The following is a 25,666-nucleotide window of genomic DNA, read 5'->3' as shown; positions in this document are numbered from 1 at the left end:
TCCAATCAGCAGCAAGAAACTGCAGCGCACCACCAGAAGGCTTTGGTGCATTTCTCTCTATGGAGTCTTGATAAATGCAGCTGAACTACGCAATGTAAGGTGGACGAACACACAAGTGTTGTTAGCAAAGAATCCTTCATCCTCTCTTCTGTGTCTGCTTAGGTGAAACGTTCCTTCACGAGTCTCCTTTAGCTTTCACACCTGTGTCCACTTTAAAGAAATGTTCCTTCACATGTTTGCCCAGCAGAACACCGTCTACACAACTTTCTGAAGAACCCTTGCATTTCTACTTCAGTCCCTCTCCTGGCTCCTTTAGCTTCCCGACTGTTTGTGTCTGCTTTCCTCTTCCTTTTGTGAGCCCTACATACAGAGGTTCCTCAAGGACAGGTTCTCTGTGCACCCTGCTCCACCCTCTCTGGCCAGTTGTGTCTCTACTCAGCTGTACAACTTAGAGACGATCGATCTCTGAACAGATGAGTTTGCAACTTTATGTGTGGTGCAGTGTCAAATTGATTTTCTAGGTGTATGTAAAATACTTCTTCCTAAAGATCCCAGAACATCCTCAAATGATCACAGAGCGTTTCCGGTGTGCAGACTCTGCTATGTGTTGAATACCCCATTGAATGTTAAAACCAGCCTGAAACGTGGGATTCTATTGGCTTTACTTTGTACTCAGATCCCAAAAGAGTTTTACTTACTGTCATCACCATCACCAGGTTTGTTTGGATCTTAGGCGGAACTGGGCCCATGCTACATTTTCCATTTCCTATTTTGCCTTTTCTTTTGTAGGAAAGGAAAAATTCTTTTCCTCCACCTACTGAAGGATCTATATAACAAAAGCCAGGGGAAAAAAGGAAACGTGTACACAAGGTTTCCATACCTCAGAGAGTTTGTTCAGAAAGCAAGCCCAAAGCCCTGTGTCGACAAAGAACAGAAGGTTGTGGAGAGACAGAGTGAGAGGGAGCGTGATGAACAGCCGACCAAGGAAAGGCCTGCGTATTCAGATTTCTTTGGTGTCCTGTGTGTTTGGAAAGGACGGATTTCTTTCCTCTGGGTTTCAGATGAGTACCTCCCATGTGACAGCCTATGATCTACTTCAAGAAGTCAGAAAACGGGCTAGAAAAATGGCTTAGCAGCTAACAGCACTGGTTCCAGAGGACTGGGATTCAATTTCCAGCACTCACTTGGCAGCTCACAGGCTTTTGTAATTCCGTTTCTTGGGGATCTGTTATTCTCTTCTGGCCTCCACAGACACTTGTGCATGTGGTTCATAGATGTGCATAGAGGCAAAACACTTTTACAAAAACCAAAATAAAAACAAACAAACCTAAAAAGGGCCTCGCCATAGCCGCAGGTTTGCTTGCCTTTATTTTGAATTATCTTATGTGCCATGGTGCCCTTATTCATAAGGTAGTGTGCTGGAGCTCCACAGCTGTCATACTTCTTTATCTTTTAACAGTGAAGTCACTTTCCTCCACATGCAGTCTCTGTACTGTCTGCCATCGCCCCTGCATCTCCCACTCAGACTCGCTTTCCCTGTTCTCTGTGTCTAAAACATAGCCGCACTGCTGTGTGGTCTACTTCACGAAGCCTTCCTAAATCCTCACCATCTAAATCCCTCTCTCTTCCCTACAGATGGCCACAGAGCTCCGTCTGCATACCTCTCATCAAGCCTACCCATCCACTTCATATTAAAGGAACAGGATTCTGGGCTCGCCTGGTTACCGCTGCGGGGCTCTGCACCTGTGGAGAACAGAATCCAGTCTTCCACACTGACCGCCACTTGCAATAGACGATACGCTGCCTGGGGTGTATGTAGTAGGCATTCATTAATTGCTTACAGTCTGAATGGACACATCAGTGCTGTGAAAGTAGGAGAAAAAGCTTGCAGGGCAACCCTCCAAGCGTATTACATTTCTTAGAGCCATCTTTTGGGTGGGTTAGTGCCCGGGCTGAGCTCATGATAGCATCTTCTTGTCACTCCTTGTTCTACATACTTGCTACCCTCTTACATCTCACCATTTTAATAAACTTTGTTACCCTTGGCAAGTCATGTGCTCTCTCCCCCAAATCAACATAAGCACGATATTACCGACCTCCTGGGTCACTGTGATAGTTAGAATCCGACATAACAGTGTGTCCAATGTCCCTGCCGTAACCTCAGTATACCTAGTACATCCTCAGTAATTATTTATTTATTTTCCATTTACTGACCTTAAAAGTTTGATCTTATGTGACGTTAAGGCTGGTGAGGTGGCTCTGTGGCTGAGAATGCTTGCCTCGATTCCAGAAATCCTGAGTTTGGTTCCCAGCACCTGTGCTCAGCAGCTCACAACCTCCTGTAATCTCTGCTCAAGGGAGATCTAATGTCCTCTTTTGGTACATCCTGGTGCCACATACACACATACACACACACACATACATACGTACACACACATAAATAAAATTTAAAAATTAAAGATTAGTCATCATATTTAATGAGTTATCATTCATTGGGATCTTTGCATTTTGCTTTAAGTAATTTGTGTGGTCTTGCAATGTCATATATATGTGTACACACACACACACACACATACTTTTGTGGTTCTCTCTATGTTCCAACCTTAACAATTAAAAAATCAGTAATTAGCATTTGGGTCAGATAATTTTGAAATCTTATCCAGCAGTTTGGACTAAAATCCATTTACCTGGCAAAACACTCAGTCATCCAAATGTATATAGTATCTCATATTACATACACAATTGTGTTGTATGTATATAGTATCTGATACTACATACACAATTGTGTTGTATGTGTATAGTATCTAATACTACATACACGATTGTATTGTATGCGTATAGTATCTCACACTACATACATGATTGTATTGTACGTGTATAGTATCTCATACTATATACACGATGGTATTGTATGTGTATAGTATCTCATACTACATACACGATGGTATTGTATGTGTATAGTATCTCATACTACATACACGATGGTATTGTATGTGTATAGTATCTCATACTACATACACGATGGTATTGTATGTGTATAGTATCTTATACTACATACACGATTGTGTTGTATGTGTGTAGTATCTCATACTACATACACGATGGTATTGTATGTGTATAGTATCTTATACTACATACACGATTGTGTTGTATGTGTGTAGTATCTCATACTACATACACGATGGTATCGTATGTGTATAGTATCTCATACTACATACACGATGGTGTTGTATGTGTGTAGTATCTCATACTACATACACGATGGTATTGTATGTGTATAGTATCTCATACTACATACACGATGGTGTTGTATGTGTGTAGTATCTCATACTACATACACGATGGTATTGTATGTGTATAGTATCTCATACTACATACACGATGGTATTGTATGTGTGTAGTATCTCATACTACATACACGATGGTGTTGTATGTGTATAGTATCTCATACTACATACACGATTGTGTTGTATGTGTATAGTATCTCATACTACATACACGATGGTGTTGTATGTGTGTAGTATCTCATACTACATACACGATGGTGTTGTATGTGTGTAGTATCTCATACTACATACACGATGGTGTTGTATGTGTGTAGTATCTCATACTACATACACGATTGGGGAAATGCCTAAAAAGGGCACCAGGATGGAGTGTACCACCATCTCTGAAAGCAGGACAGGGTGAGAGACCCAGGAAAGATAGCATGAGGAGCTCTCCCCAAGGGCGACTGTCTTAATAGGCCTCTGTTTTTGTAGCAAAGCAACTGGCTGGAGATGCCATTTGGCATGATTCTAAGGAACAGGGCTCCATGAGAAAATGACTTGTCCTATCCTGCAAGTCGCCTGGGATTTCCCTGTGGTGACTCCAGCCAAAACAAGAGATAGGGTCATGCACAGAACTAGGGGGATTTGGACACAGTGAGGAATTGGAGCTGCAAAATGGGCTCAAAGATTGCAAGAGAGACAGCACTTAGAATTGTTTAGTTTGTTCTCTGTCTGTCTCTCTGCCCCCCCCTCTCTCTCTTTCTTTTTTCTGGGATGAGCAGTGTTTCTCTGCATAGCTCTGGCTGACTTCAAACTCACAGGGATACATCTGCCTCTGTCTTCCACATTCAGGGATTAAAGGCGAGCACCACCACTACTGGCTTCTTAGTATTTGATTTAAAAGATGTGTGTGTGTGTGTGTGTGTGTGTGTGTGTGTGTGTGTAGTTGGAGGATGGCAGCGGGAGTTGGTTCTTGCCTTCAAACATGTAGGGTTTGAGGATGAAACTCAGACTTGGTGGCAAGCACTTTTACCCACTGAGCTACCTTGCTGGACCCCAGATTTTCTTAGCACCTTAAAAAAAGATTTATTTACTTTATATATGTGAGTACACTGTAGCTGTCTTCAGACACCTCAGAAGAGGGCATCATATCCCATTACAGATGTTTGTGAGCCACCATGTGGTTGCTGGGAATTGAATTCAGGACCTCTGGAAGAGCAGTCAGTGCTCTTAACTGCTGAGCCATTTCTCTAGCCCTCCTTAGTACCTTTTAATCTAAATAACTAAATTGATTTTGAAGAATTTTGGCTCCTTGTGTAAAATGTCTACCCTTTTTACAGGTGGGGACCGAGAGGAATCTGGGAGCTTCAAGATGTCTCTTACTTGACTTCAGCTATCTACCTGTCTCCAGTTTTGTACGTAGGGGCTCCTTGTGCACCACCTGACCTTTTATATGTACTTATATCATATTTCCTTCTCAACACTGGTGCAGAAGAGGCAGAAACACTGCTCTTAATGCACAGCTGTGAGAGTCACAGCCAAGGAGCTTGAAGAACTTGCCAAACTCACCTGGCTAGTCAGATCAAGACTGGGACATAATTTAGGATTCTGGCTGTCTATTTCCCTGTCTACCCACTGAGAGAATTACCAAGCCGAGCTCCCAGGAGAGCCCCCAGTGCATGCAAGTATCTAGAAGGGCAGACACAGCATGTGGAAGAAAGAAGGAAGTGTTACCTATCCACCAGGTTCTACTTATCCCTTACTAGGGACTGTCCTCTTTGCAACATAACTGCTTTCCAAAGTCAGCATTTAGTGATGGTTGTAAGAACATAATTTAACACCCAGCACTGTGACCTGCAAACTCTGGTAAATAGGATCAGGGGGAAGATTTAAGTGGCAAGACAACTGTTATCAAGACTTTACAGGGGTTCATTTGGTTCCACAGATAAAGCAAATAAAATATCCACAAACACAGGCAAGAGGTGACTGGAAAATCCTGAATTGTTATCTTGCAGTGAGGTCCTGTCCACATGTAGTAATGAGTTTATTCTCAGGGCGATGGCTCAAGTCATCCAAGAACTCAGGAAAGGTGGCTCTGGTGGCTGTCATCTCAGATGAGAGTAACCTGGTGAAGAGCCGGCCAGCCTCAATCTTAGGCCTAAAAGCCGTTGTAACTACCAACTATGTTTATATGTGTTTATGATTAAGCCTCTGATTCTTAAGGGTTGGGCTATGTTCACCTGTAGCCTTCACTACAAATGGTTCTATACTGTTGGTTTCAGGAATGGCAGCATGTCTTTGTTTAACAAAGTTAGTAACCATCTTTCAACCCTACCTCGCTGTTATGACCGCCTTGTGATCATGTCTTCCTTCTGGGAGGTTATTATGACTAACTTGTCATGCAGATGCTTTGCTCTAGTAACCCTACCTATTTGGTCTGCCAAATTCCCTGTTTGGAAACTGCTACTACCACTGAGCTATAACGGTCTTGTCTATTTCCTCTTCCTTACTCTGGTCTCCCACTGATTTCATAGTTGTCCTACAAAATCTGGTATCTTCTTCCTCTCGAGTACAGCTCTGTGGGGCAGATTCACCGAAACTTTGTCTTCTTTACATTCCTTTCAGCATTTTGGGATGGCTAAGAAAATCAGTGGGTTAAAGTGTAAAGCAACCAGAAAGATTGGTCTTAAAATTTTGGTTTTATCATTGAATTGCACAGACTCAGATTTCTCTGTAAAATCAAATCTAAGTACACTGACAAAACTGTGTTGTTGTTTCTTTGGGTATTGAAGTAGGCCGTTACAGAGAATATTAATTGTTAGAAAATACACGGTGCACTGTTTGTTTGTTTGTTTGTTTGTTTATTTGTTTCCTCATCTCCATTAGCACAGAGTTTTCTGAAGAAAATGATGACACTGCATTTCATACTCCTACCTTCTGACCTTCCCCAGAAGAGTTGTAGCGGATTCTCTAAAACAAGCAATGTTTATTGTAATTTTTTAAAACAGTTTTCGAAGTAATTACTTGTAAGAAAAAGTGAAGAACTTTGAAACATTTTGGTGTCATTTTCAGTAAATTAAAGGTGGGAAGAGTGGGTGTTATAAAGTGATAGGGAGACTACTTAGTGTGTGTGTGTGTGTGTGTGTGTGTGTGTGTGTGTGTGTGTGATGCACACCCATATGCTATCTCTTCAGCACCTTGAAGATCACTGTAGCTTCATGAATTTCGTAAAATTCATGTGGCATGGTGGAAGCTTGTGGCATGGTGGCTATCTGTGCTCCCCTTCAGAGTGAGGTCCTGGTTGTAGCTCATACAGTCTTGGCCATGGTAAAAATCAATTTCCCATATGCCAGGGGTCTGCAATTTGAGTGTTGTCGTGATTAGTGACTTCACCACTAGAAGCTGACACCCTGTTTACTTTTGTATATTAAACATTCAAAAGGGAAGAGAGAAAACTTCAGAGTGCCTATTGATCAAAATCCCAAAACACACTGAGGAAATCTAGTTTGGTGTTGGGAGTTTCCGCATCCGGGGAGGAGAGGGAGGTAGTGGAGAGAGAGGGAGAAAGAGGGAGAGAGAGAGGGAAGGAGGGGGAAGAGAGGGAAGGAGGGGGAAGAGGGGAGGAGGGGGAAGAGGGGAGGGGGGAGATGAAAGGGAAGAAAGGAGAGAGGAACAGAGGGAGGAAGAGAGAGAAAGACAGAGAAAAATATAAACCCCACTAGAAGATTTCAATGTCTTTCAGACCCTGAGCAGTGGATGCTCATATCCTTAGGCTGTGGGGTTCTCTAGCTTCCTATCTATTGACACTTCCTTTCCCACCAAAGCCCCTTCCTCTTGATTCTGATTTTCTCACCTATCCCTTTCCCCCTTTCACTATCCCCACCCCCTCTTCCCCTGCTTCTAGTTCCTCCAGAAAGAATCTATAAAATGCTGCCTGAAGAGACAGATTCTATAACGGTGCACAGTTGTCATGGAAACACACAGATTCCAAAACCTGAGACCTGCCAAAATGATCTAAGATCAGACCTCAGATGGATCAGAGGCTAAGACTGTCCCTGGAATTTCAGGGCGAGGGAGTCTGGGGGGGGGGCAGAGAGTCTTTTGTGGCTTGGGTTGGTGTCCATAGAGAAAGGCTGGAGGGATGGAGTCTAAGTAGTTGCTGCTCCTATTTCAGACCATCTCCTGTAGGGAGATAGATGAATGTAGCTGTCAATGTAAGGGCTTGGAAAATTAGAATAGTAGACGTGTTTTATTACTGTTCTTTACTTATAAATTGATAAAGTTCATGTCTTTGAGGAATGGTCACAGTTTGAAGAAATGTTGCCAACCTTCCTGTATAAAATGTGCTGAGTTGTTATTCCAAAAGAATACAAAGCTCAGGCCAGAGAAGGGGGCCACCCCTGAGCTATTCCTTTGCCTCAGGTGGTTATATGGGTACCAGTACCTTCTTTTCATTTTTTTCCAAATTACTAACGCTACACTTTTATATAGCCCGTCAAATTTTAATGAGCTAATTTCAGATTATCCCAATATTTGAACCTGGCTGGCAGGGTGCTAATTCTGCCTCAGAGTACATCTCCAGGTCACTCTTTTCCTCTCTGATATGGGAGCTTCTTCTCCCTTTGGAGGCATCCTGCATGGGTGGGAGGCATGAACCTATTAGGCGAATACTGGACAGGATGTAACGCCTGACCTTTCTTGTTGGGCAGTGTGGTGACTTTGGTACTAGGAGTGGAGTATTGCTGCAATAGGCCTGACCAGACTCTTGTTGGGAGGAATATGGAACAATTTGGAACTTTGGACTAGAAAGGGAATTAATTGGACATTTTAAGCAGGGCTTAATCAACCATCCTAGTAGGAGCATGGAACCCGGTGGTGCTTAAGGTTACTTGAACTGTGGAAACCTGGCTCAAAGGTTTCAGAGAAGATTAACATGTGGCCTAGAGATTGTTCTTGCTATATTTTGGTAGAGAATATACTGCTTTTTGCCCTTGTCCAAGAATTTTAAGGAGTTTTGAATTAGTTGCGTTGGCAGAGAAAATGCCAATACAGCCTAGTATTGACTGTGTTGTGTGTTTGTTAGTGGCCACATTTATATAAATCTATGATGAGAAGGAGCAAGCTGAGCAGTGAAAAAAACAAAATTTATGGTTTAAAGGTAAAAGAGGCGTAGGAAGTGGGATGGAGCTAAATGCCGTGTTCAGGGAGATAAACAGACTAAAGAAAAACCTGGTGCTAAATGGATAAGGGCGTGGTGACCCCAGGCCAAGATGCCAGCCAGCTCATATCCCAACCTGTGAAAAGAAGTTAAGGAAAAGCTCAGAACCTTTAATGCCAGCACTCCAGAAGCAGAGGCAGGTGGATCTCGGAGGTAAAGGCCAGCCTAGTCTACAACAGATCAAGTTTCAGAACAGCTAGGCTTAGCCAGTGAAGAAAACCATCAAAACCAAACAGCTGATGAAGATGTACCTGAACCAGGAATCATGTTCCAGCCCCAGCACACTGGAGAACTTGGCAGCTTCAGCCACATAGCTCTGGCTTTTGAGGTAAAGATAGAGGAAAGTGGTTGTGGAATCTCAAGACCAAGAAAAGCCACCGTGGCCAGTTGTATCCGTGCTGTCACTGCATTGGAAGCTAAGAGAGGCCACTGTGTGAAGTTGTGAGGGTGAAGCCTGGATTGCCTTGTAGACCCGGATGTTGGAGATGAAAGAGTTGTGAGTTTCCTGCTGAGTAAAGCTGCTAACAGGAAGTGGAACCAGCCCAAGAGAGAGAAGTGGGTTGTGGTCGATAAAGCTGAAAGGAGTCGGAGATTTGAGTGCTTAGACATCAGACAGAGATGCAGCTTTTGGAGTTCGCCAAACTGGTTTTCGGTCTTGCTTTGGTCCAGTATTTCCTAACTATGCTCCCTTTCAGAATGGTGATGTATATTCTGCACCATTGCATATTGGAGTATGTGATCTGCTTCTAACTTTGATTTTACAGGGGTTACAGTTAAGGTAGTGAGTGAGTCCCAGAAGAGACTTCGAACTTTGGACTTTTAAACAAGATTCAGACTTGTAGACTATGGGGGGACTTTTGAAGTTGGACTAAATGCATTTTGCATTAGTTTTTGATTACAAGCCTGTGTGGACTGGTATTGGAATGGGGTGGTTTGAAAGAAAATGGCCCCCATAAGTCCACAGGGAGTGCACTATTAGGAGGTAAGGCCTTGTTGGAGTAGGTGTCACTAAGGTGTGGGCTTTGAAGTCTTAGATACTCGAGCCTCATCCAGAGTAGTATTCATTTCTGCTGCCTGCTGATCCGATTTTCACCACCTTCTCCAGGACCCTTTCTGCTTGTATGCTGGCATGCTTTCTGTTGTGCTGATAATGGACTAAACCTCTGAACTGCAAGCCAGCCCCAGTTACTTTTTTCCCCTCATAATAGTTGCCACAGTCATGGTGTTTCTTCACAGCAGAAACCCCAAGCAAGACAAGGATGATCTTCTCTCGTGTGGCTGCTCTGGGCTGTTCCTCTCTAACCCCCGAGGTGGGTTCTCCTGTCATTCATTCCTAGTAGACTTAGAGGACCCTGAATACCAACCACAAGTCACATTGTCTGAGAGACCAACTCTTCTGTGATGTCAACAAATTTTGCCCTTGAAACCAGGAAAGTATTTATAGCTCACCTCTTAGAGAAACGCCATTGACAATATGCAGAAATTTTGATTCCGATATTCTGTATAAAACATATTCTTTCCCCTGACTTGTTCACCAGTCAGAGAGAGTGATAAATAGAAAGGAGCTTGGTAAATGCTCCTGTCAGTTGATGTATTTCCTTGTAGGGTTTTTTGAGACATGTATGACTGTACACAGATTTTTCAGGAATGGAGGGAGGCGCTGCTGTCATCTCTGGCAATCCCATGATGGGAGGGGCTAATCCTGTTGTGTCTTTTATCAGATCTGTGGGAGAAGGCTTGGTTTACTCCCTCTTAGATCTTTGGCAGATACTCACCCCGGTAGTCTTCCTCTCAGCCCTAAGGAACTTCAGGTCTGTACTAGTAGTTGGCTCAGCTTTTGAATGTGCTCAAGTCTTCTCTTCATAGAAAGAAAAGTAAAACAAACAAACAAACAAACAAACAAACAAACAAACAAGGAGAGCGAACAGACAGTCCTAAGAATTATATCTTCCTGGAAGAGTCTGTTCTGGCTAGTTTTATGCCAACAGACACCAGCTAAAGTTATTTGAGAGAAAGGGAGCTCAACTAAGAAAACGCCTCCATACGATCAGGCTGTGGGCAAGCTGGTGGGGCATTTTCTTATTTAGTGATTGGGAAGGCCCAGCCCACTGTGGGTGGTGCCATCCCTGGGCTGCTGGTCCTAAGTTCTATAAGACAGCAGACTGAACAAGGCATGAGGAGCAAGCTAGTAAGCAGCACCCCTCCATGACTTCAGAATCAGCTCCTGCCTCAGGGTTTCTACTGTTTGTGTCCCTGTCCTGACTTCCTCCAATGGTGAACACCAATACGGAAGTGTAAGCCAAGTAAACCACTTTCTTCCCAACTTGCTTTTTGTTCGTTATATTTCATTGCAGCAATAGAAACTCCAACGAAGACAGAGATTCCCATCCTTCCATAAACAAATCTATTCTGGAGAAAGAAGCGGGATCACATTTGCATTTCTGTTGTAGTAAATACATAAGAAACATCATTTCACCTTTTTGGCACCTGACTCAGTGGCATTATGTGTGCTTCTGTATTATCATGCAACCATTAGCAGCTTCTATTTTCAATTTTTAAAATGTTTTCCAAAGCCCAAACCAATATTTATTAAATTTTAATAACTCCTTCTTTCTCCCAGCCCCAGCATCTTTTTCTCGTTCTTATGAACTTGACTATCCACTCTGGTTTGAATGAAGTGTACTCACGAAGTAGTGGTCTTCAGGGTCTCATTATCTCAGCAGATTGTCTTCAAGGGTTGTCCGTGCTGTAGAACCAGTCGGGATTTACCTTCTATTCTCCAGTACGTAAATATCTCACTTTGTTTGGGTTGGAATACTTGGGTTTCTGCCTTTGGCTATATTGACTAACATGGAGATAAATGAATATTGGTATATTTGTCTGTTCAAGACCCTGTTTTCAATTGTTTGGAATATAGGTTACACTTAGAATGATTAATTCAGCTAACGTAATGTCTATCTCTGCTTTCTACAGTAATCACATGCCCAGTTTTAAATGTATGAGTGCTGTAAGTGACTTGCAGAACAGCAGCCCTCCTCTGCCTTTCTCTACTCCACCATTTCTTCAGAGTCAGTACCTTAGACTCCATAGTCATTTGCATTACTTGCCAAGTGATTGTTTACTGATTTTTCATTTTATGTTTCCCACTGCTTTCCCATTATGGAGTACACAGTCTTATCTGCCATTATAGTAGAGGGTGTGATGTAAGCCTGCAACAAATCATCCCATCCATTCTTGTAACAGCCCTGATCAAGAGATAGGATTTGTTTCTCTTCCACAATGATATTTCTAAAACTAGGTGGAGAGAACCTTCACCTTCGCCCTTGCCCTTGTCCTGAGGCTTTCTCAGAGATAAGCTCAGGCTTCTCCCTGATAGTGTGTTAGCCCACATGAGACACAGAAGCTCAATGCCCTCGCTGAGGCCATTAGGCCTGCCAGCTGCCAGCCAGTCAGTCCTCAATATGAATGTGAAACCATTCCATACAGTTTCTCTTTACAGAGTCCCCCAGGTAGTAGCAGCCATAACTGAAGGCCTGCCCATCTGAGGCCAGTGTAAATAGCTAAGCTGTGCAGAGGTAAGACTGCTGTGTTTTGATGCACGGTTTGGGAGTGGTGCGTTACAGAAATAGATTTGTGAAATGACATGCGATCAACTCACACGTGTCTCACCCCTTGTGTCTCTGTCATGCCTTTGATGAGATGCATATTCATTCTTTTTGTAGTTAGTAACTATGTTGACACTAGTTCAACGCAGAGCCCAGAACTACATTATGTTTTCCCTATCATGCTCCTTTTGGTTTTCCAGAAGTTCACAGAAGTTCCTTTTGCCTCTTAACACATTTTATTTAGCTTTCTTCCAGTCTCTAGCTAAAATTTTCTACTTCCTTTATAACTCTGTAAAATGTCTCACAATCCATTCCTCTTCACTATGAACCTGCCATATGGTCTATCATTTTTGTTGTTTTTTCTGGAACCCTCTGTCTCAGGGCCTTTTGCTGTCCTGCTTTAACCTGGAATGGTGGCCCTATAGTGCTCTAAACGGAAATGGTGGCAGTTGTTGCTCAGAGACTCACTCTTTCCTTTTTAGCTCTTTTGCCTTGAGTCTCCTGTTAAGTACCACCTACGCTTACCTTTTCTTCTCCGGTAACTCTTGTTTTCTTCTAGAAGTTTATCTTCAAGAAGTTTCCTGAGAAAGCAAACATGGGGAATATATTTAAAAATGTTTTGCATGTAAGAAACTGGCACTTCTTTTATGTTTATGTCGCCTTTTTTGTTAGTGTACGAGGAATGGGTCTCACTGTGACAGTTGCATGCACATGTCTTTCTCCCTGTTCTTTTTGGCTCCTTTGCCCTTCCCCTCTTCCTCCCCTCACCCCTCCTCCTCAGTACTAACTACCCCTGTCTGCTTTTCTGGTGCATATATTCCATGCTCTCCCCTTTAGAATACCTTTCTTCCTTCTTGTAGCATCCTTTCTACTTTCCTGTCGTAGATGTCATAAAATATATAAACATACATGATTTTCAGCCACATGTTGTCTAGGAGGAAAAACATGGTATTTGTTTTTCGGAGTCCAGCTTACTTCGTTTAGCAGAGTGATCTCTAGTCTCATCCACTGTAAAGGTTGTCATTTGACTTTCTTTACAGATGAGTAAAGTCCACTGTGTATGCGTTCCACATTCTCTTTACACACACCCACGTGCAGATTGTGTGTTGCTTGGTTTTGTATCTCAGCTGTTATGGTGAGCACTACAATGGACATGCGAACACCTTCTTTGTGTGCTGACAGAGAACCCTTGAGGGTGAATACTTGGGAGTGGTGTAACTATACCATGAAAATTTATGTCTAGGTTACTGAGTAATCTCCATATTGACCTGCTTGCTTTCCATCCCACTAGTGCTGTGTGAGGAGTTTTCTTCCCCATGTTACCACCGGCATTTGCTGTCTTCTCTTCTCTTGGTGCTAACAATACTGACGGGCTGATGGAATTTCAAGATAGATTTAATTTGCTGTTCTTTTATGGCTAGGAGGTTGAATAACTTTTCCAAATATTTATTAGCCACTCACATATTTTTCCTTCAATACCTATCTAGTCAATTCCTTAGCTCATTTATCAATGATGGTTTTAAACATTTTTAAGAATTTATTTTTTGGGGCTGGAGAGATGGCTCAGTGGTTAAGAGCACTGACTGCTCTTCCAGAGGTCCTGAGTTCAATTCCCAGCAACCACATGGTGGCTCACAACCATCTGTAATGGGATCCGATGCCCTCTTCTGGTGTGTCTGAAGACAGCTACAGTGTACTTACATATAAATAAATAAATCTTAAAAAAAAAAGAATTTATTTTTCAGCCCCATCTCTCTGTCTGTAGGCCTACATGCCATGTCATGTATGTGGAGATCAAAAGACAACATTGGTAAGCAAGTTCTCTCACAGGACCTGGAGAATTTTTAATTCTTTTATATGTAATGTTTACAGCTCCTCCTGATTAACCTGTACTGAACTGGACAAGTGTCTGATGTTATCTTTAGCAGATTCTTCCCCCACTCCTTTCTCTTATAATGGGAACCACCACTGGCCACACTTCTTTTCCTCTCTGTAGAGTATGCAGGCTCTCCCACTTTCCCTGGTTGTAGTCTCTAACGTGACCAATGTTCTAGCTGGGGTTTGGAAAGCAACCACAGTACTGAGATCTGAACATCAATGGAGAGATGGAGCTGTAGAAGGTTCCAAGTTTATGGACTCCACAGCAGTGAGTTTCCTGTCTGGCAGTTGGGTCCAGGAGGCTGATACACCTGTTGATTTCAGGCTCAAGGCTATTGAATTGTTGCACTATTCCCAGCTGATGACTACTGTTCCCATGCACCAGAGGTCGGCTTGATTCCCTCTGGACACTGTTGTCTGGGTCACATCTCTTGCTTCCTTTACTCCGGCTTGTTAGCTTCTGACTTTTTGTTTTTAATTTCCCAAGGCAGTTTTTCACCCTGGGGTTTTGGCAGGTTGAATTCTGGCTCTCTTACTACAGTGTTCCTAGTTTTCAGGCCCCTAGGGTAGCTCAAGTGTTAAACAGCAGGCTCTCTCTCAAGATGGTGCCTGGCAGTTACCCTCAGGGCTGAGGGAATATCTCTCTACTAGTGATCCATTGCTGGCTGGAACAGTCCGGAGACTCAGTGAGACTACAGTCAGTTCCAGCTATGGGCTTGTCTTGTGGGTGGCAATGCCAACTTCTTGTCATAAAGGTTTTCTTACAGATGAGGCTTCTGCCTCCAGGCACCATGGTGGAGTTGGGCAAGGCTTCCCTTTCTTTCTTTTTTTGTTGCTTTTTGCTTTTCTGTTTCTCTGCAATTTTCAGTTGTTCTACCATCCATTTGCTGGTTATCTGAGGCTTTCTCTCTCTTTTTTTGGTAATGAAGTCAATTTTTTCCTTTGACATTTTGATTCTTCACTTTGTCACTCATAGGCAGCATCTAGTCCTCCATCTTACTAGGACATCTACCTTTATTCTCAATATACAGTTTGGCTGGGTATAAAATTATAAATTCGGTGTAATTTCCTCAGAGGATAGCCTTATGGGCTTGCCTTGTCATGAACAATGTTGCTGTTGTTGAAAAAAACTTTTGCTACTTTTTGCAATTCTTTAATATTTGTCTTTTGAAAGGATCTTTTCCTTATTTTCAGAATTCTTAAAATTCAGTCAGGTCATGATGTAAATTAATTTTTGGTCGCTGTAGTGTTTTGAATAAAAATGGTACCCATAGGCCCAAAGGGAGTGGCATTATTATTAGGTGTGGCCTTGTTGGAGTAGGCGTGGTGTTCTTGGAGGAAGTGTATCTCAAGTCTCTTCCTACTGCCTGATGATCTGGATGTAGAACTCTCAGCTCCTTTCCCAGCATCATGTCTGTCTACCTACAGACTACATGCTTCCTTCCCTTATGATAATGGACTAAACCTCTGAAACTCTAAGTCAGATCCAGTTGCCTTCTTGATTTCTCCATGTGATTATTCTTCACATTCCTTAAATTCTTGTCTAGGACCAAATTAATCATTAACAAAATTGCATTTTCTCTGTCAAGGAAATCCAACTATCACCAACAACAGTCTTATGTATTCTGAAATTTAAGACTTGTTTATTCTGACATTATTAAACAATGACTGTTAAATACACCCACTATTGTCGTTGTTGTTTTTACTTCTTTTCTGACTTAGGCCACTACAATATCCTTCTTGCGTTTTGTCAATGCCTCTAGTACTTGTAAAAAATTATTCCAAGTGAATCTCATTATTTCTACTGCAGTCAATTCTGAGAAAAGTACAAGTGTCACCCTCTGTACCATCTCCTCTCTAGACTCTGAGTTTAAACTTTTATTATCTCTATTAAACATTTCCCCTCTGACCCTGGGTATTATACAGCTCCCTTGTTCATCTTCTACTTCATGTTCCAAGTGACTTGATGGGTGAATAGTAGTTGTTACACATTAAATCCACAATAAATATTGCAGAAATGTCTGTTTAATATTGCTAGGCCGAGCATGGAGCAGCATTTGTTCTATGCCTAACCTCTGTTTTTTCTTTTGGAATATTTTTTCCTATATGGAGGTGGAAGTTATCTCCACATTTCTACTCATTTGTTTTGATTATGTTCTATTGATTTAAGACCCAGATTTCCTAGAACATCATATTGGATTTCAAACATTATTTTCCAAGCTTCTGAGTCCTGAAAGTTTCTCTTGGTGTTCAAAACATCATAGGTTGCCTCATGTACTTTGAAATATCATAAAGGTTCTTTGTCACATCGCATGTTCTGGGATTTGGAACGTTTGGAAGTTACAAAGTTATAAAATCAATCTAATCCTATTGTGGATTGCCTTGGTGTGTTTGTATTTTGATACTAAACCTGTCCCAGGCTAGGAGCAGATCACATAGGTGATTTCATGTAAATCTGCTCCCTATTTTAACTGGTTAAATAAAGCTTGTGATTAGGCAGTGGAAGAAAAAGGTGGGGCTGGAAGTTTTAGGGGAGGAGAGAGGAAGGACAAAGGAGAAATGATGAGATGGATAGATGAAGAGAGAGGAAGATGGAGGAAGAAGAGAGAAGGTGGAGCAAAGCCACATGGCTTGGAGGAGCTGCAAGTTGCAAGGAATCTCATAGCTGAGGAATAGAGTAGTATAGTAGTTCATCTGCCCAATGTAGGCATGCAGCTTATAAATATAAACTGAATTGTATGTTCTTTGTATGGGCATGTTGGGGTTGGAGATTTACCTATACAAATCTGGCTGGTATTAAATATTAAGACTGTCTGGTGTTTTCAATTTGTGATGATTTAGATGGGCCATAGAGAGGGCAAAACTGTGGCGCAGTCATTGGTGGGCAGTCGGTGTGGCCAACCACCTGGACAGTCAGCCTGAGGAATGTGAGCAGTCATTCTCAGGAGGAACAAGCAGACACCAGAGCAAATTGGCCAAGCTAGCATGGGGCTGACTAGCCAGCGGTCGACTGCTAGTCCCAGAGCCTAGCAGGAACTAGTGTGGATCTTTAAAATTACATGCAGCACAACCCCTCTGCTTGGTAAGACCTCCACATCGTGAAGTTAACCATTATATACCTACATTGCTGTTTTTCAGGCTAAGCTCTGTAGATTGTCCTTGTCCCCACCCTGGAAGCTTATATTCTTATCTAGGGTGTGTGGCAACACCACAGGATGGGCAGAAAAGACCTAACTTTACCTTCTCAACCTGTGGACAGTGATTTCTTTAAGCACAGCCCAAATCTACTTCTGTTCTATGTGGGGGAAGGACATTTGCGATTTCTAGTTCTTGCTTCTTATGATACCAGGCTACATGTTCCACACCTTATACTGGAACACTGGGCTTATTCTTGTTTTAATACATCGTCTTAGCTTGTAAGCATCATGTAATCTTACATTCTGCTGTAAATACCAATTCTGTCTATCTAGTGAATCTTCCAGCCCTCTCAGATTTGTGACATTAAAATAATGTTAGTTTAAATTATCAGTCTGTACTCAGTGTGACTGGAATTTGAAGAATTCCATTTGTTAGAGTTGAATTCTCTCTTCAGGCTATTTTGCTTCTGATGGTGTGTCCTAGCACATCTGCTTATATGTTTGAATTTCACCCAGTGATATGGATCGCGGAAAGAAATATGGGGTCAGAAAAGTACCTTCTGAACCACCACATAATTAAGTAATATAGTTTCTCTAAGCAACAATACTTTGGGGGGCTGGAGAGATGGCTCAGTGGTTAAGAGCACTGACTGCTCTTCCAGAGGTCCTGAGTTCAAATCCCAGCAACCACATGGTGGCTCACAACTATCTGTAATGAGATCTGATGCCCTCTTCTGGTGTGTCTGAAGACAGCGACAATGTACTTACATATAATAAATAAATCTTTAAAAAAAGAGAAAGAAATAATACTTTGTTCATCCTAGAATAGAGGCCACTGTCCTATTCAGATACCTACTCAAATATTTACCCTCTGTTTTTCTATCATTTAAACATTTGAGGTTGTCATTAGAAACCAGACAACTCTGTAGGATGTCATACAGGTGAGGGTGGGTACAGGATAGAATGAGGGCTATCATTGGACAAGAAGGAAGGATGGGCAGGAGAAAGGTTTGAGGGAAGAGTAAGAGACTGGAAGAGACTGGAAGAGAAGCTGCGGAGAGAACATGGAGGCTGACGTTAATATTCCACTCTGTGTATTTATAGGTTGTTATGAATATTCTTAAGGGATGGATGTGTACAGGGCTTTGTATGTTTAGGTGGGCAATTATATCTTATCATTGGATTAGAGGTTATTGTGTTGTGTGTTCTTTCATGTAGTGATTTACGTTTAAGAGAGTGTGTGGCAGCGAGAGTCACTAAGCTGCCATGGAATTGGGATGTGTGTTTCTGGCAAGATATCTACCAGATATCTTGGGGCACTGCAGTGATGGATCTAGTGGGGGTAAAAGACAGCCTTTTAATTTTTAAAATAGTTTTACAACAACACAACTCTTATCAGATTCTCTTTGTCTATCTGAACAGTTTTAAAATCTGTGACATCTATGCAGGGGCACCGGCCATGGTTCATACCTGCTATGGAAATGTTCTCAGACACGTAGACCTTGCTTTGTACTTGCTGTGGTTTTTGTTGTCTCCAAGTCATCATATATGGAACTTCAAACCTCTTTGTGAGGTAGAAAGAGGGTGAACTGCCTGTAGTTTTCAAAGATAGGAAAGTAAAGATAAGCAAAGTGCTTAGCTTTGGATCATAGGAGGGGCTTCTTTAATTTAATCCTCAAGGACTTTGAGAGAGAGAGAGAGCGATCACATAGATCTGTGGCTGGTATTGAGTCTCTGTCTCTTGTCATTGCTACACTACTCTCTACATTGCTATGAGATTCTGCCAGCAAGACAGCCCTCAACCTCCAAAACCGTGAGATCAAGCTCCATTTTTAAAATGGCTTCTCTCAAGCATTTTTCATTATAACACGAAATAGATTAATACTCCTCACCCAGACTTCCTTCATCCTACAAACTCCCTTGGTGAACATTTTCTCTTACATGTGAGTCTTCCCTCTTGTCTATAAGAAGTCTCTCCCTCTCCCAATCTCTATGGGCTAAAGTTTCTATAGATTTTTTTTCTTTAACTCAACTTAAATTTCACATCCTTTCTCTAGATTCAGTTGAGTCTCAGTTTCCATTCACCTGGGATTCCTAGGATATTCATTATGTTACCAACTTTAAAACAACATGATATAGATTGTAAACTGTCGAGAGAAGGAGTCTAGGTTTTGTTGTCCTATGAAAGTCCTTCCTCAGTCTTCTCTTAGAGTTCTAAGTAGATCATATTGATTTAGTTGAGCTGACATTTCAGAAAAATCACAGAAAGGAAAAGGAAGCAGATATTAGGAAGCAGGACAAGGCATCATAATTTTTCTTTACACACACACACACACACACACACACACACACACACACACAGACACACATCCTGACAAACACATGTGTACACACATACTCACAGATACATGTATACCCACCCATGCACATACACTCCGGACACACACGCGCGTGCGTGTGCGCACACACACACACACACACAGAGTCATGAACACATGTGCATACATGCACACACACAGAGTCATGAACACATGTGCATACATGCACACACACACACAGAGTCATGAACACATGTGCATACATGCACACACACACAGAGTCATGAACACATGTGCATACATGCACACACACACACAGAGTCATGAACACATGTGCATACATGCACACACACACAGAGTCATGAACACATGTGCATACATCACACACACACAAGTATACCTTTTAAAATCTTTAGAGGAGATTTCTCAGAGCTCTTCAGTTCTTACAAAACAATTCTATGTCTAAGTTGAGGATCTGTCATGTTAAGACCTCCCACTGTCGTTCTGTGGAATCATCGGATGGGAGAGGGCTATATGGCGCGCGATATTTTAGATGGCCCTCGGGGGAGCCTGACCTCCGCCTGGGCAGAGGTCGAGCTGTGAAATTGCACTTTCCACGACTTCACAGAGCACACATTGGTATCTTTTTTCAGCTTCCATACAGGGTGTGCAATTAGATTTTTTTATACTTCATACTTTTTGAGTCCTCTCTCCCCCTCCTCAGGAATAGAAGATGATGTCCTTGGATATTTTAGAAGGTTTTTTTTTTTTTTAAATTGGCGCTTAGTTGTATCACCGCCAACCATTGGTTCGAAGGAGACAATACTTACCTCATTTGCCACACTCATACTTTCCACTAACTGCTAGATCAGTACTGAAGGATTAGCTGTGACACCTTTTTTAAAAGTCCAGCTTATAATTTGCTTAAGCAATTTGTCTTTCCTTCCCCAGACCCTGCGTAAGCAGTGGAGCCCTCCACTTCATCTGAATACACGTCTGTCATTCGTCAAGGCCCTAGTGTAAAGCCAATGGCTGTGTAACTGAGTCCATATGTGCTTCCAATGACCTGTATCTTTTAACCATGCTCTAGACTCATTGGAGTGAGAATCAGAATTCCCTTAAAAAGGGTCTGGTCATTGTCTCTGTTTCTGCCTCGGAGGAAATGTCTTTGCTGTTGCAGGTGGTCTATTCTCTCCGTACTTGACCTGATAGTTCATGCTAATGAGATGACACCAAATGGGGATCCGTCTAATCAGAAAGACAGGCACTGTTGGTGGATGGTGCAATTCCCTGATGCAGTCATTCTAGCATGATGAGACCTCTAAAACTCTGGACACTGAAAATTGGGCCATCATTCCCCTCACAGAAGTCCACTGAGTTGCTGCATTGATGCTGGGTGACTAGGGTTTTGAGTCTCTGGAGATCAGAGCTTTGCACACAGACTCAGCCAACTCTAATTAGAGTCCTGGTGTTAGCACAATAGTGGTTGTAAGAGCTTTCCAGAGTTCTGTTGTAGGTTAGAGACCATGGAACTCAAGGATAATGGTGAATATTGCTGTTTTTATAATGAGGTGTTTGAGTGAGGGTGGCCTTAGGGACCTTCATGCTTCAACTGGTGTCTGGGCTGACATAGGTCTTTAGACATAGGAAACAGAAGCAAAAATTGCTGGTGTGGTGGTACCTACCTCTAATCCTAGAACTTGGAAACTAGGCTAGCTTTGACCCTGTGGTGGTTTTAATGAAAGTGGCCCAATTGGTTCATATATTTGAATACTTTGTCCCCAGTTAGTGGACTGTCTGGGAAGGCACAGGGTCATGGCTTTGTTGAAGTGGGTATGGCTTTGTTGGAGGAAGTGGGTAATAGGAATGCACTTGAATTTCAAAAACCTATACCAAGACCAATCTCTCTGCCTGCAACCTGTTTACCAGATATGAACTCTAAGCTACTGTTCTAGTATCATGTCTGTCTGTGTGCCACTACCCTCCCTACCATAATGATCATTGACTTACCCTCTGAAACTGTAAACAAGTCCCCAGTTAAATGCTTCCTTTAATCAGTTGCCTTGGTCATGGTGTCTCTTCATAGCAATTGAATATGAAGTCTTGGCTTTGATTGCTAGCACCACATAAAGCAAGGCTGCAATCCCCTGTAGGTTGAAGAAGTAGAATCAGAAATTTAAGGTCATCATCACTACAGAGCAAGTTCAAGGCCAGTTTGGGCTACATGGCACCCCGTGTGTGTGTGTGTGTGTGTGTGTGTGTGTGTGTGTTTTCTTTGACTAAGATCAAGCATGGGGAGTGTAATTTCAGACCTTATTTGAGGTTGAACAGCATATTTAGAGACCTGGGAATTTGCTTTATGAATTTGCTTTCCATGCTGAGTGCCTGATAGATTTTATGCTGTGTTCGGGTGATGACTCCACACTGTTGAAGGGAGATGTTCTGCTCCTTTGAGCTGTGTTCTGGTGATATTCCCACCCTGTTGAAGGAGGTGTCCTGCTCCTTTGAGCTGGCTTTGAAAAGACTGGTGCTGGGAATCGGTGATGCTCTTTATCCTAGCATTCAGTAATCAGAGGCAGGCAGATCTCTGAGTTTGAGGCCATCCTGGTCTATGGAGCGAATTCAGGGCTGCACAGAGAAACCCTTGATCAAGAAATCCATAATTAATTAATTAATTGAAAGAAAAGACTGTTAGTTAGTAAGTGGCATTTGAACTACCATGACTGTCAGTATCAGGATTTTGAAGGGATTTGTGATTTCCTCAATCTTAAGCTGAGGACACACAGGACGATCTTAGGCTTTAAGATGGCACTTCCTTTTGCAGAATCACTAAAAGTTCTTTGCCTCTCACACAGTTCTGAGTGCTTGAACTATAGGTATGTACATACCATTACGCCCAGCTTATGACTCTCATTCTTAAAATTTTCTGGAGTCAGTGACACATTCACCTTTCCTATCAGTTTAAGGTTTAACTTTTTCTGGTCATTTGTCACAGGCCATCTACCTCCCACTTCCCACAATTTAAGCGTGACCATCATTTTAATAGGATTTGGGGAGAAGTGAAGAGAAACATACTTCTTAAACTGTCATGTTTAAATAGAAGGGCCATCAGTTATATTTTAATTGTAATAATACAATCAGTTTCTGCTGCTCACATGAGTCCCTTGAACTAATAAGAGACTGGGGAACTGAGAGTGGTCAGAGGTAAGGGATGGATGTACTTTGTGCTTCTGTTTCTCCATTTCTTTTATGCGTTTTCTGTGAGATGGGATCTTACACAAGCTGATATGGAACTCTCTAATGTAGGCCGGAATGACCTCTAACTTGTAGTTGACCTTGGCCTTTTCAATGTCTCTGTGTTTAATTGAGGTTCTACTATAAATTTAGGATCGGATTGTGTGTGTGTGTGTGTGTGTGTGTGTGTGTGTGTGTGTGTGTATTTTTATGGCACCTCTGAATTTGAGGAAAGATCAGAAGCAGGCAGGCATCTCTGACATTTCCTTCCATCTTTTGAGGCAGACCACAATGTTTTCTGTTCTTCTTCTGCACTTCATGCAAATAGGAGAGGCTACATATGTTATCCTACACTAAAGAAATCTTTTGACACCCAAATCCCGTGGTGGAGAGAGCTGAACTCCCAGAAGTGCAGACAATCCTGAGACCTCAGGGCAGACCACCACTTCTGCCCACTTCTGCTCACATTCCTAACCCAAGAGGAACCTTCATGGTGACCTCTGGATACAGTAATATAGGAGCAGTCAGCAGCAAGAACTTCTGCCTGTGCCCAGAACTGAACTGAACCAGTCCCACAGTTCACTGCACTCAAATCCTGTGAGGGAGAGAATTGAACTCCCAGAAGTGCAGACAATCCTGAGAACTCAGAGGAGACAACTACTTTCTGCAGATATTTCTAACCCAAGAGAAAACCACGTAGTGCCATCTGTGCCCTCTGGGCACAGAGACCTAGGAGCAGTAAGGGCAGGACCCTTCAGGTTTCTGCATGTGCCAAGAGCTGAAAGCCAGTCACCAGGAGCATTTACACACCTGAGAGCAGAGGTAAGACCAACTCTTCTGCACCAAGAAACTTGCCTAGAGGCTTGAGGTCACACAAACAGCTCTCTGCTCCTGGATATGACTGAAAGAAAACAGGTCTACAGGAGTGCTGACACACAGGCCTACAGGAGGGTCAAGCCATTGCCAGAGAAAGCAAGACAAGTTAACACTAGAGACAATCTGATGGGAAGAGGCAAGCGCAGGAACCTAGGCAACAGAAATCAAGGCTACTGGCATCATCAAAGCCCAGTTCTCTCACAACAGCAAATACTGCATATCTAAACACACCAGAAAAGCAAGATTTGGATTTAAAATCACATTTTATGATGATGATGGGGGACTTAAGGAGGACATGAATAACTCCCTTAAAGAAATAAAGGAGAAGGGGTTGGGGATTTAGCTCAGTTGGTAGAGCGCTTGCCTAGGAAGCGCAAGGCCCTGGGTTCGGTCCCCAGCTCCGAAAAAAAAAAAAAGAACCAAAAAAAAAAAAAAGAAATAAAGGAGAACACAAGTAAAAAAGTAGAAGCCCTTAAAGAGGAAACACAAAAATCCCTTAAAGAATTACAGGAAAGCACAACCAAACAGGTAAAGATTGAACAAAACCATCCAGGATTTAAAAATGAAAATAGAAACAATAAACAAAGAACAAATAACAAAGGGAGACAACCCTGGAGATAGAAAACCTAGGGAAGAGATCAGGAGTCATAGATGCATGAATCACCAATGGAATACAAGAGATAGAAGAGAGAATCTCAGGGGCAGAAGATACTACAGAAAACATTGACACAACCATCAAAGATAATATAAAATACAAAAAGCTCTTAGCCCCAAACATCCAGGAAATCTAGGACACAATGAAAAGATCAAACCTAAGGATAATAGGTATAGAAGAGAGTAAAAACTCCTAACTTAAAGGGCCAGTAAATATCTTTAACAATATTATAGAATAAAACTTACCTAACCTAAAGAAAGAGATGCCCATAAACATACAGGAAGCCTACAGAACCCCAAATAGATTGGACCAGAAAAGAAATTCCTCCTGTCACATAATAGTCAAAACCCCGAATGCACAAGACAAAGAAAGAATATTAAAAGCAGTAAGGGAAAAAGGTCAAATAACTTATAAAGGCAGACCTATGAGAATTATACCAGAGTTCTCATCAGAGACTATGAAAATCAGAAGATCCTGGACAGATGTCATACAGACCCTAAGAGAATACAAATGCCAGGCCAGGCTACTATATCCAGCAAAACTCTCAATTAACATAGATGGAGAAAACAAGATATTCCATGACAAAACCAAATTTACACAAATCCAGCCCTACAACGGATAATAGATGGAAAACTCCAACACAAGGAAGGAAACTACACCCTAGAAAAAGCAAGAAAGTAATCTCCTTGCAACAAAACCAAAAGAAGAGATACACTCAAACATAATTCCACTTCCAACAACAAAAATAACAGGAAACAACAATCACTATTCCTTAATATCTCTTAACATCAATGGACTCAATTTCACTCCTCCATTGTTCGTGGGATTGAAGACTGGTACAACCACTCGGGAAACCAGTCTGGAGGTTCCTCAAAAAATTGAACGTTGCAGGCCCGCAGCAGCTCTCTGCTCCCAGACCCGGTGAGAGAGAGACCCAACCGCCTGGTCAGGTGGGCACTCCTGAGGCTGCAGAGCGGAAGAGACCACCAACACTGCTCACCCCTGCCCACATCCCTGGCCCAAGAGGAAACTGTATAAGGCCTCTGGGCTCCCGTGGGGGAGGGACCAGGAGCGGCAGGACCCCTGCCTGAGACACCGCGGGAACCTGCAAGAAACAGACCTGATAAACAGTTCTCTGCACCCAAATCCCGTGGGAGGGAGAGCTAAACCTTCAGAGAGGCAGACAAGCCTGGGAAACCAGAAGAGACTGCTCCCTGCACACACATCTCGGATGCCAGAGGAAAAAGCCAAAGACCATCTGGAACCCTGGTGCACTGAAGCTCCCGGAAGGGGCGGCACAGGTCTTCCTGGTTGCTGCCACTGCAGAGAGCCCCTGGGCAGCACCCCACGAGCGAACCTGAGCCTCGGGACCACAGGTAAGACCAAATTTTCTGCTGCAAGAAAGCTGCCTGGTGAACTCAAGACACAGGCCCACAGGAACAGCTGAAGACCTGTAGAGAGGAAAAACTACACGCC

The sequence above is a fragment of the Rattus norvegicus genome, chromosome 6 (genome assembly GCF_036323735.1).
Source record: "Rattus norvegicus strain BN/NHsdMcwi chromosome 6, GRCr8, whole genome shotgun sequence".
In the NCBI taxonomy this organism is placed as follows: domain Eukaryota; kingdom Metazoa; phylum Chordata; class Mammalia; order Rodentia; family Muridae; genus Rattus; species Rattus norvegicus.
Note: the sequence above shows the minus strand (reverse complement) of the source record.